The sequence below is a fragment of the Hippoglossus stenolepis genome, chromosome 10, assembly GCF_022539355.2.
Source record: "Hippoglossus stenolepis isolate QCI-W04-F060 chromosome 10, HSTE1.2, whole genome shotgun sequence".
Taxonomy (NCBI): Eukaryota; Metazoa; Chordata; class Actinopteri; order Pleuronectiformes; family Pleuronectidae; genus Hippoglossus; species Hippoglossus stenolepis.
Window position 1 is genome coordinate 6,674 of NC_061492.1, and position 9,078 is coordinate 15,751.

The 9,078-nt window shown below is 40.8% G+C and overlaps 1 long non-coding RNA gene across 2 annotated transcripts; it reads right to left on the bottom strand.

Moving 5' to 3' along the window:
- Positions 1-5,337: 5,337 nt before the first annotated feature.
- LOC124852621 lies at positions 5,338-6,754 on the bottom strand. Of its 2 annotated transcripts, none has more exons than XR_007033012.1 (4): positions 6,517-6,754; positions 6,196-6,433; positions 6,003-6,090; positions 5,338-5,791 (listed from the first exon to the last, which is right to left on the bottom strand). It is a non-coding gene; the product is annotated as an uncharacterized LOC124852621 (long non-coding RNA). The 2 variants fall into 2 exon arrangements; XR_007033013.1 differs by having other exon boundaries at positions 5,339-5,791; positions 6,003-6,085.
- Positions 6,755-9,078: the final 2,324 nt, after the last annotated feature.

Sequence of the window (9,078 nt, forward strand, 5' to 3'; positions counted from 1 at the left end):
CTTTGGAGCAACGTTAAGTGTTCAACCTCGTCTGACCTCATTCGTGGGGACTTCGATTATATTCGAATGATATAATTATAAACTTTATTAGAAAACAAATACAAGCAAATATAAAGAACATGTATTAACAAAACAACTTAATTGTTTCTTGTGTGTTTTCTGGAGTCTGATCCGCTGTGTTTCTCTCAGCTTTGAAGCTGTGTCGTGGTTTTTCGTGCTGTTATCTGCTGCATCATTTATGGAGGTTTTTGAACGACGGCTCTCTCCATCTTTATTACTGTGTATTGTTGCTGCTCCAAAATATTCCCCGCTGTCCTCAGGGTGCTTCAGGTTCTTGATTTGAAGAAAAGCTGTTTTCTTTCCATTTCCACTCACATTGAAGCGGCTCGTAAAATTTGGCTCAATACTGGGTGATTCAAAATAAACATAGCCGATCAGCTTCAGGGAACTGTCTCCTGCTGAGCGCTGGTACCAGAGAATCGTGTTATAGCTCGGGATTTGATGTGTTAATCTCAGGTTGACTTCACCATTTGGTTTCATCAACAGGTCGACTGGAGTCTGAAACACTGGTTTTTCATTACTGAGGTAAACACCTGTAAAGAGAGAATTCAGGCTCTAACTTCTTGTTACTAGTGGTTAAAAACATTTAGTGCACTTGGAATAAATTCCAGGGAAAGCAGCAGTAAGAAATATGCAATCAATGAAAGTGAACATAAATATTACATCTCAGTTCCTCACTACTGGGACCTATGAAGATTCATTTAGAAAGGAAACTGTAAAAGTGGCTTAATGAAGGAATGATACCCTTAATCCAGAACACAGTGATGATGGATGTGATGAGACGAGGTGGCGTCATGTTGAATATGAAGAACCAGCTCCAGTCTCTGCTTTGCTTTGTGGATCAGAGGGAGGGACAGGAAGTGATGTGGAGAAATCAGAATGACACAGAGGTAACTTTCTTTCATTGAGGAAATACAGCACAACTTAACACTGTTACCTCCACAAAAGAGGTTATGTTTTCACTGCTGTCAGCTGGTTGGTTGGTTTGGCAGCAAAATTAAGTAAAGCCACATATCCGATTAGTTTTAGAGCCTGGTCTGTGGGTGACTGCTGGTACCACAGCATCCCTGTGTAGTCGGTCTGTCCGTGGGTACAGACGAGCTGCACAGCGTCACCAGCCTTTCTGATGAGAGCGGAGGGAGACTGGTGGACCTGAACCCTCAGAGAAATACCTGCTGTAAGCACAGAGGGACAGATCGACTGAAGAGGTGAAGGTACATACAGTTAAAAAGTCACTTCACAGTGTAGCAGCTGTTACCTGTGAGGAAAGAGCAAAAGAGAAATCTCATCATCATGATGAGATCTGAGTTTCTCTAAAGTCATGAATGAAAAGTGGAGGTAGAAGTGAGTCTGGTTTAAAGAGGAAGTGAACGTAACATAGACAAGAGGAGTGGCTCCATGTGGTTCATTTATATACAGTCTGCCATTCACCTGATTCCTCTGAAGATGTGTTGCTTTTAATATATTTCATCACATTAGAAATTGCACTTGTCTGGTTTGAGTATAATACACAAAAAACTACTACAAAAATAGATAAACTGTTGCATTAACTAATGATAATATATAATTGTGTCAAACAAAAATCAAACCACAAAAGCAGGTGTCTGGCAGCAGTGTATTCAGCGTCTCATTCAGAAGCATCCATGATAAAAGGTGCAGGGTTTTTGTTCAGTAGCGAGGGGATTTCTTTCAGTGTGCTTCTCTTGCTGCACAGTAGTAAACTGCACTGTGCTCTTTTCTGACTGCTTTGATTAGGAGAAAGCCATTCTTTGCTGTATCGCCTCTCAAATCTCCAGTGATTTCAAACTCCTTATCATAAGGTGCTTCCATTGTTGCATCTTGGTAATTCAAATATCCGATGAGTGTCATAGCTGTGTCTCCTGGTGAGTGCTGGTACCAGAGCATCTGCCTGTAGTTAGTTCTATCATGGCTGCAGGAAATCTGCACGTTGTCACCAGGGTTTGTGACGAGGTCAGAGGGAGACTGACGGACGTCAAGACCCAGACAAACACCTAGAAACAGAGAGAAGAAATAATCAGTGCTGACACTTTAAATGAAGTGGTATTCCTGAAGGGTTCAAGTGATTACCAATGAGCCAAGAAAGCAGGAATAATGTTGTCATGTTGACTCTGTCTGAATGAGCACCGACTGACTGTGTGTCAGAGTCCTCCGAATCAAATCATCATTTACATCTCATTCTATCGCTCTGTGTGTTAACCTGGAGAGTGTTTTTCTTTTGAGCACCAGTGCCACCTAGAGGAGGATGTAAAAGTCAGAACTTAGTGGTTGTTGGTGGTGCTGTTAACCTGAATTCTGTTATGTTGACAGATATTCCTTTTATTTTTGTCCACCACATTCAAATCCATCTCCTCTCATATATCCATGTTATCTCCTCTTGAGCAACGATAAGTGTTCAACCTCGTCTGACCTCATTTGTGGGGACTTTGATAATATCGAAGAAATTTTGTGACTTGTCGTTGGAAAATTTTGTAAACAGTGAGAATAACAGAAACTCAACTTAACAGTTTAAAGGTGAAGTTATTATTAGACTCCAGGACGGATGTGAGGAGGAATTACGATGATTTCATCGAGCTGACAGCGGTTGAGGAGGCGGTGGCTCATCACCTGTGATGCTAACTTCAAACATGAAGCAGACATTTTGTTTCTGGAACCATCTGCTGCTCCTCTGGACTTTAGTGGGTAAGCTAAGATTAGCCTCTCTGCTAACGGTCCACCATTAATAATAATAATATATAATAATAAACTTTATTTATACAGCACCTTTCATACTTAAAATGCAACTCAAAGTGTTTACAATAAAATAAAAGACATAAAATAAGATGGATCAGTAAGAACAGGCACTAAAACAAAGAGTTAGGATAAAAGCATAAAACTAGCAAAAGATATAAAAAGTCAATGGTGTTTGAAATAAGGATACAATTTATTAATAGTAGAAACCATAGAAATAGCTCTTGAGTTGTTTATATTGTCACAACAACAGAAAGCTGCTTCCCCAAACCTTTTGTAGTTCATGGTCACTAATGGTCTCTTCAGTCTGACTCTGCTGCTGCTCCGGATTCATTCAGACAGAATTACAGCTTCATTTTAGCAAGACAATAATTTTCTGCTTGTGCCAACATGTGTTTTATCTGCTCGCTCGAACGAGTGTGTTTAGTGTCAATGCTGTGTTTCACATGTGTGAAAGTTGTCGTGCTGTATGTTTCTGAAGTGTACTTGGTTATGACTTGTTTAGCTCACATTAGATCGACCTATCAGCTGTCATCGTATGATACAAATGATCCTGATGATGTCATGCAGCATAAAAAAGTTTTGGGGTATATTTACAGTCCATGCATCACCCCTCCAACGCATCATTTTAAATTTTTGTGATTAGTTTAAGTGACACTCTGAGTTGGTAATGAGTTGTCAGAACAGTAGTTTAACTCCTTTGAGCCAACAATTCCACCAGCCTACCTCATAGCATCTGCACCCTGCCAACAGGAACAGGGCTTTTATTGATGGAGTGACATTAAACCACATCAGTGTGTACTGGCAGCGCAGAAATACACAGCTGAATCTGCTGGATCCGCACTGCGAATGATCAGACCTCCTGCAAGGACGTTCTCCCTTGTAATCTCAAAGTGTTTATCTGACTGCGGCTCATAGACGGGATCACTGCCGGAGTAGCTGTATCCAATCAAGCTCATCAACCCTGTCTCTTTTTGGTGGTACCAGAGCATTACCAAGAGGTTGTTGTCATTGTGACTGCACTTGATCTCTACCCTGGCTGCTTTGTTGACTATTCTTGGAAGTGACGGCTCGAACCTCACACTCTGTGTTTGATCTGGTGGAGAAAAAAAACACTCAAAGTTTAAATGTAGTCAACACCAAAGTCACAGTGTAAAAAAAGCATTATTAAATTTGCTGTATGAATTTAACAACACAGTTAGAAAGCTCTTTACTCACATGGAAATAAGAGCAGGAGAAATCCAATCGCAGCTGGAGACGCCCTCCATGTTTCTGCTGCTGCAGAAGAAACACAGCTTCCTCCAGTGAGAGTCTGTGAAGCGACACAAGTGGCTTATCATGCAGATGCTCAAATCTCATGCACAGTAAAACCATTAGGTTTTTAGTAGTGGAGTCGAATTGAACCACATCACTGTGTACTGGCAGCGCAGAAATAAACAGCAGTGTGTGACAGGTTTGCCCTGTTAATAACTAGCTCTCCTGTTGTGGTGCTTTCTCTGCTCAGCTTGAATTGTTCTTTGAAATGAGTCTCATAGTTTTGGGCGTTGTTTGCATATCCGTACCCAATGAGGGAAGACAGACGGTCCTTACTCTGCTGATACCAGAGCATAACTTGAAGGTTATTATCATTGTGACTGCAGTCGATTTGGACCACAGTGTTCTCCTTCACTATCTGGGAGGAGACTGTTGAAAAGTAACAGCGCTCACTTGACTCATGGGAAAAAAGCAGATTTATAAAATATTATTGATTCTGAGCAAAAAAACAAATATCAGAGTTTCTTAGATGAAAAAGAAATATAGAAAATGAGTATTCATGAAATTAAAGACAAAATTCTACATCTTACAATAAAAACCGATGAAGAGCAAAACAAATGTTTGCACAGGTGAAGGCATCGTGAAGAACTGATGTGAGGAAAGCGCTGCTCTGAGAAGAATAAGGCTGTGTGTGTGTGTGTGTGTGTGTGTGTGTGTGTGTGTGTGTGTGTGTGTGTGTGTGTGTGTGTGTGTGTGTGTGTGTGTGTGTGTGTGTGTGTGTGTGTGTGTGTGTCATCACCACATCCTCACGACAGCAGCTGTAATTCATGTGCTGTGCCTCCATCTGTTGGTTGACTCTCTTCCTCATTCACCTGCCACACTCAGACGCGTACAGCCAGGATCTTGGTCTCAGTGACCAGAACCATCCGAATTCATGATCTGACTCCATCGATTAGAAACTAAATTAACGTGATTGTCAGTTTGTGTGTGAAGAAAAGTGATAAAGTGATCCCATGATATAAAACTGTAACTGTCCAAAAAGTGGAAGAAATACTGTAATATTAACTTTAGGTCATAGCGCCCACCCCTACCCCCTGTCACTGCAACAGGTCACTTGACTCAAAATATAAAGAGGAATAAAAGTATTGTATTAGACATTGTTTTGCAAAGACTTTAGGGATATTTTGGGGTGTTTATATTTTACTGTTTAATTATAAACTTTATTAGAAAACAAATACAAGCAAATATAAAGAACATGTATTAACAAAACAACTTAATTGTTTCTTGTGTGTTTTCTGGAGTCTGATCCGCTGTGTTTCTCTCAGCTCTGAAGCTGTGTCGTGGTTTTTCGTGCTGTTATCTGCTGCATCTGTTATGGAGGTTTTTGAACGACGGCTCTCTCCGTCTTTATTACTGTGTATTCTTGCTGCTCCAAAATATTCTCCACTGTCCTCAGGGTGCTTCAGGTTCTTGATTTGAAGAAAAGCTGTTCTCTCTCCATTTCCACTCACATTGAAGCGGCTTGGAAAATTTGGCTCAATAGTAGGTCTTTTATAAGAAACATAGCCAATCAGCTTCAGGGAACTGTCTCCTGCTGAGCGCTGGTACCAGAGAATCGTGTCATAGCTCGGGATTTGATGTGTTAATCTCAGGTTGACTTCACCATTTGGTTTCATCAACAGGTCGGCTGGAGTCTGAAACACTGTTTTTTCTTTACTGAGGTAAACACCTGTAAAGAGAGAATTCAGGCTCTAACTTCTTGTTACTAGTGGTTAAAAACATTTAGTGCACTTGGAATAAATTCCAGGGAAAGCAACAGTAAGAAATATGCAATCAATGAAAGTGAACATAAATATTACATCTCAGTTCCTCACTACTGGGACCTATGAAGATTCATTTAGAAATGAAAGTGTAAAAGTGGCTTAATGAAGGAATGATACCCTTAATCCAGAACACAGTGATGATGGATGTGATGAGATGAGGTGGCGTCATGTTGAATATGAAGAACCAGCTCCAGTCTCTGCTTTGCTTTGTGGATCAGAGGGAGGGACAGGAAGTGATGTGGAGAAATCAGATTGACACAGAGGTAACTTTCTTTCATTGAGGAAAAACAGCACAACTTAACACTGTTACCTCCACAAAAGAGGTTATGTTTTCACTGCTGTCAGCTGGTTGGTTGGTTTGGCAGCAAAATTAAGTAAAGCCACATATCCGATGAGTTTTAGAGCCTGGTCTGTGGGTGACTGCTGGTACCACAGCATCCCTGTGTAGTCGGTCTGTCCGTGGGTACAGACGAGCTGCACAGCGTCACCAGCCTTTCTGATGAGAGCGGAGGGAGACTGGTGGACCTGAAGTCCCAGAGAAATACCTGCTGTAAGCACAGAGGGACAGATCGACTGAAGAGGTGAAGGTGCATACAGTTAAAAAGTCACGTCACAGTGAAGCAGCTGTTACCTGTGAGGAAAGAGCAAAAGAGAAATCTAATCATCATGATGAGATCTGAGTTTCTCTAAAGTCATGAATGAAAAGTGGAGTTAGAAGTGAGTCTGGTTTAAAGAGGAAGTGAACGTAACATAGACAAGAGGAGTGGCTCCGTGTGGTTCATTTATATACAGTCTGCCATTCACCTGATTCCCCTGAAGATGTGTTGCTTTTAATTTATTTCATCACATTAGAAATTGTACTTGTCTGGTTTGAGTATAATTCAGAAAAAAATGCAAAAAATGAATAGATAAACTGCTGCATTAACTAATGATAATATATAATTGTGTCAAACAAAAATCAAACCACTAAAGCAGGTGTCTGGCAGCAGTGTATTCAGCGTCTCATTCAAAAGCATCCATGATAAAAGGTGCAGGGTTTTTGTTCAGTAGCGAGGGGATTTCATTCAGTGTGCTTCTCTTGCTGCACAGTAGTAAACTGCATTGTGCTCTTTTCTGACTGCTTTGATTAGGAGAAAGCCATTCTTTGCTGTATCCCCTCTCAAATCTCCAGTGATTTCAAACTCCTTATCATAAGGTGCTTCCATTGTTGCATCTTGGAAATACAAATATCCGATGAGTTTCATAGCTGTGTCTCCTGGTGAGCGCTGGTACCAGAGCATCACCCTGTAGTTAGTTCTATCATGGCTGCAGGAAATCTGCACGTTGTCACCAGGGTTTGTGACGAGGTCAGAGGGAGACTGACGGACGTCAAGACCCAGACAAACACCTAGAAACAGAGAGAAGAAATAATCAGTGCTGACACTTTAAATGAAGTGGTATTCCTGAAGGGTTCAAGTGATTACCAATGAGCCAAGAAAGCAGGAATACTGTTGTCATGTTGACTCTGTCTGAATGAGCACCGACTGACTATGTGTCAGAGTCCTCTGAATCAAAACATCATTTACATCTCATTCTATCGCTCTGTGTGTTAAGCTGGAGAGTGTTTTTCTTTTTAGCACCAGTGCCACCTAGAGGAGGATGTAAAAGTCAGAACTTTGTAGTTGGTGGTGCTGTTAACCTGAATTCTGTTATGTTGACAGATATTCCTTTTATTTTTGTCCACCACATTCAAATCCATCTCCTCTCATATATCCATGTTATCTCCTCTTTGGAGCAACGTTAAGTGTTCAACCTCGTCTGACCTCATTCGTGGGGACTTCGATTATATTCGAATGATATAATTATAAACTTTATTAGAAAACAAATACAAGCAAATATAAAGAACATGTATTAACAAAACAACTTAATTGTTTCTTGTGTGTTCTGGAGTCTGATCCGCTGTGTTTCTCTCAGCTTTGAAGCTGTGTCGTGGTTTTTCGTGCTGTTATCTGCTGCATCATTTATGGAGGTTTTTGAACGACGGCTCTCTCCATCTTTATTACTGTGTATTGTTGCTGCTCCAAAATATTCTCCGCTGTCCTCAGGGTGCTTCAGGTTCTTGATTTGAAGAAAAGCTGTTTTCTTTCCATTTCCACTCACATTGAAGCGGCTCGTAAAATTTGGCTCAATACTGGGTGATTCAAAATAAACATAGCCAATCAGCTTCAGGGAACTGTCTCCTGCTGAGCGCTGGTACCAGAGAATCCTGTCATAGCTCGGGATTTGATGTGTTAATCTCAGGTTGACTTCACCATTTGGTTTCATCAACAGGTCGGCTGGAGTCTGAAACACTGGTTTTTCATTACTGAGGTAAACACCTGTAAAGAGAGAATTCAGGCTCTAACTTCTTGTTACTAGTGGTTAAAAACATTTAGTGCACTTGGAATAAATTCCAGGGAAAGCAACAGTAAGAAATATGCAATCAATGAAAGTGAACATAAATATTACATCTCAGTTCCTCACTACTGGGACCTATGAAGATTCATTTAGAAAGGAAACTGTAAAAGTGGCTTAATGAAGGAATGATACCCTTAATCCAGAACACAGTGATGATGGATGTGATGAGACGAGGTGGCGTCATGTTGAATATGAAGAACCAGCTCCAGTCTCTGCTGTGTTTTGTGGATCAGAGGGAGGGACAGGAAGTGATGTGGAGAAATCAGAATGACACAGAGGTAACTTTCTTTCATTGAGGAAATACAGCACAACTTAACACTGTTACCTCCACAAAAGAGGTTATGTTTTCACTGCTGTCAGCTGGTTGGTTGGTTTGGCAGCAAAATTAAGTAAAGCCACATTTTCTTTGATATTGTGAGAGATGGTCTGTTGGTGACTGATAGTAGACCCAGAATCCGTATATGGGTGAAATCTCTGATTGTGTGTAGCTTGGTGCAGAGCTAATAAAAACCTTTGTGGATTTGACATGGTCAAGCAATTGGTGGACCTGGATTTAATGGGTGTTGAGCTAAGGAGGTGAAGTTCTACTGATGAGGTACTACCTTGTCCGTGAATCAGCTGTTCCTGACATGATAGATGAGCAGTTAAATCTCATCATCATATATGCTGAGTTGACTGAGTTACCTGTCATGAATGATAAGTGGAAATAGAATGAGTCTGGTTTAAAGAGGAAGCAGGTTAGTGTCTCCGTGTGGTT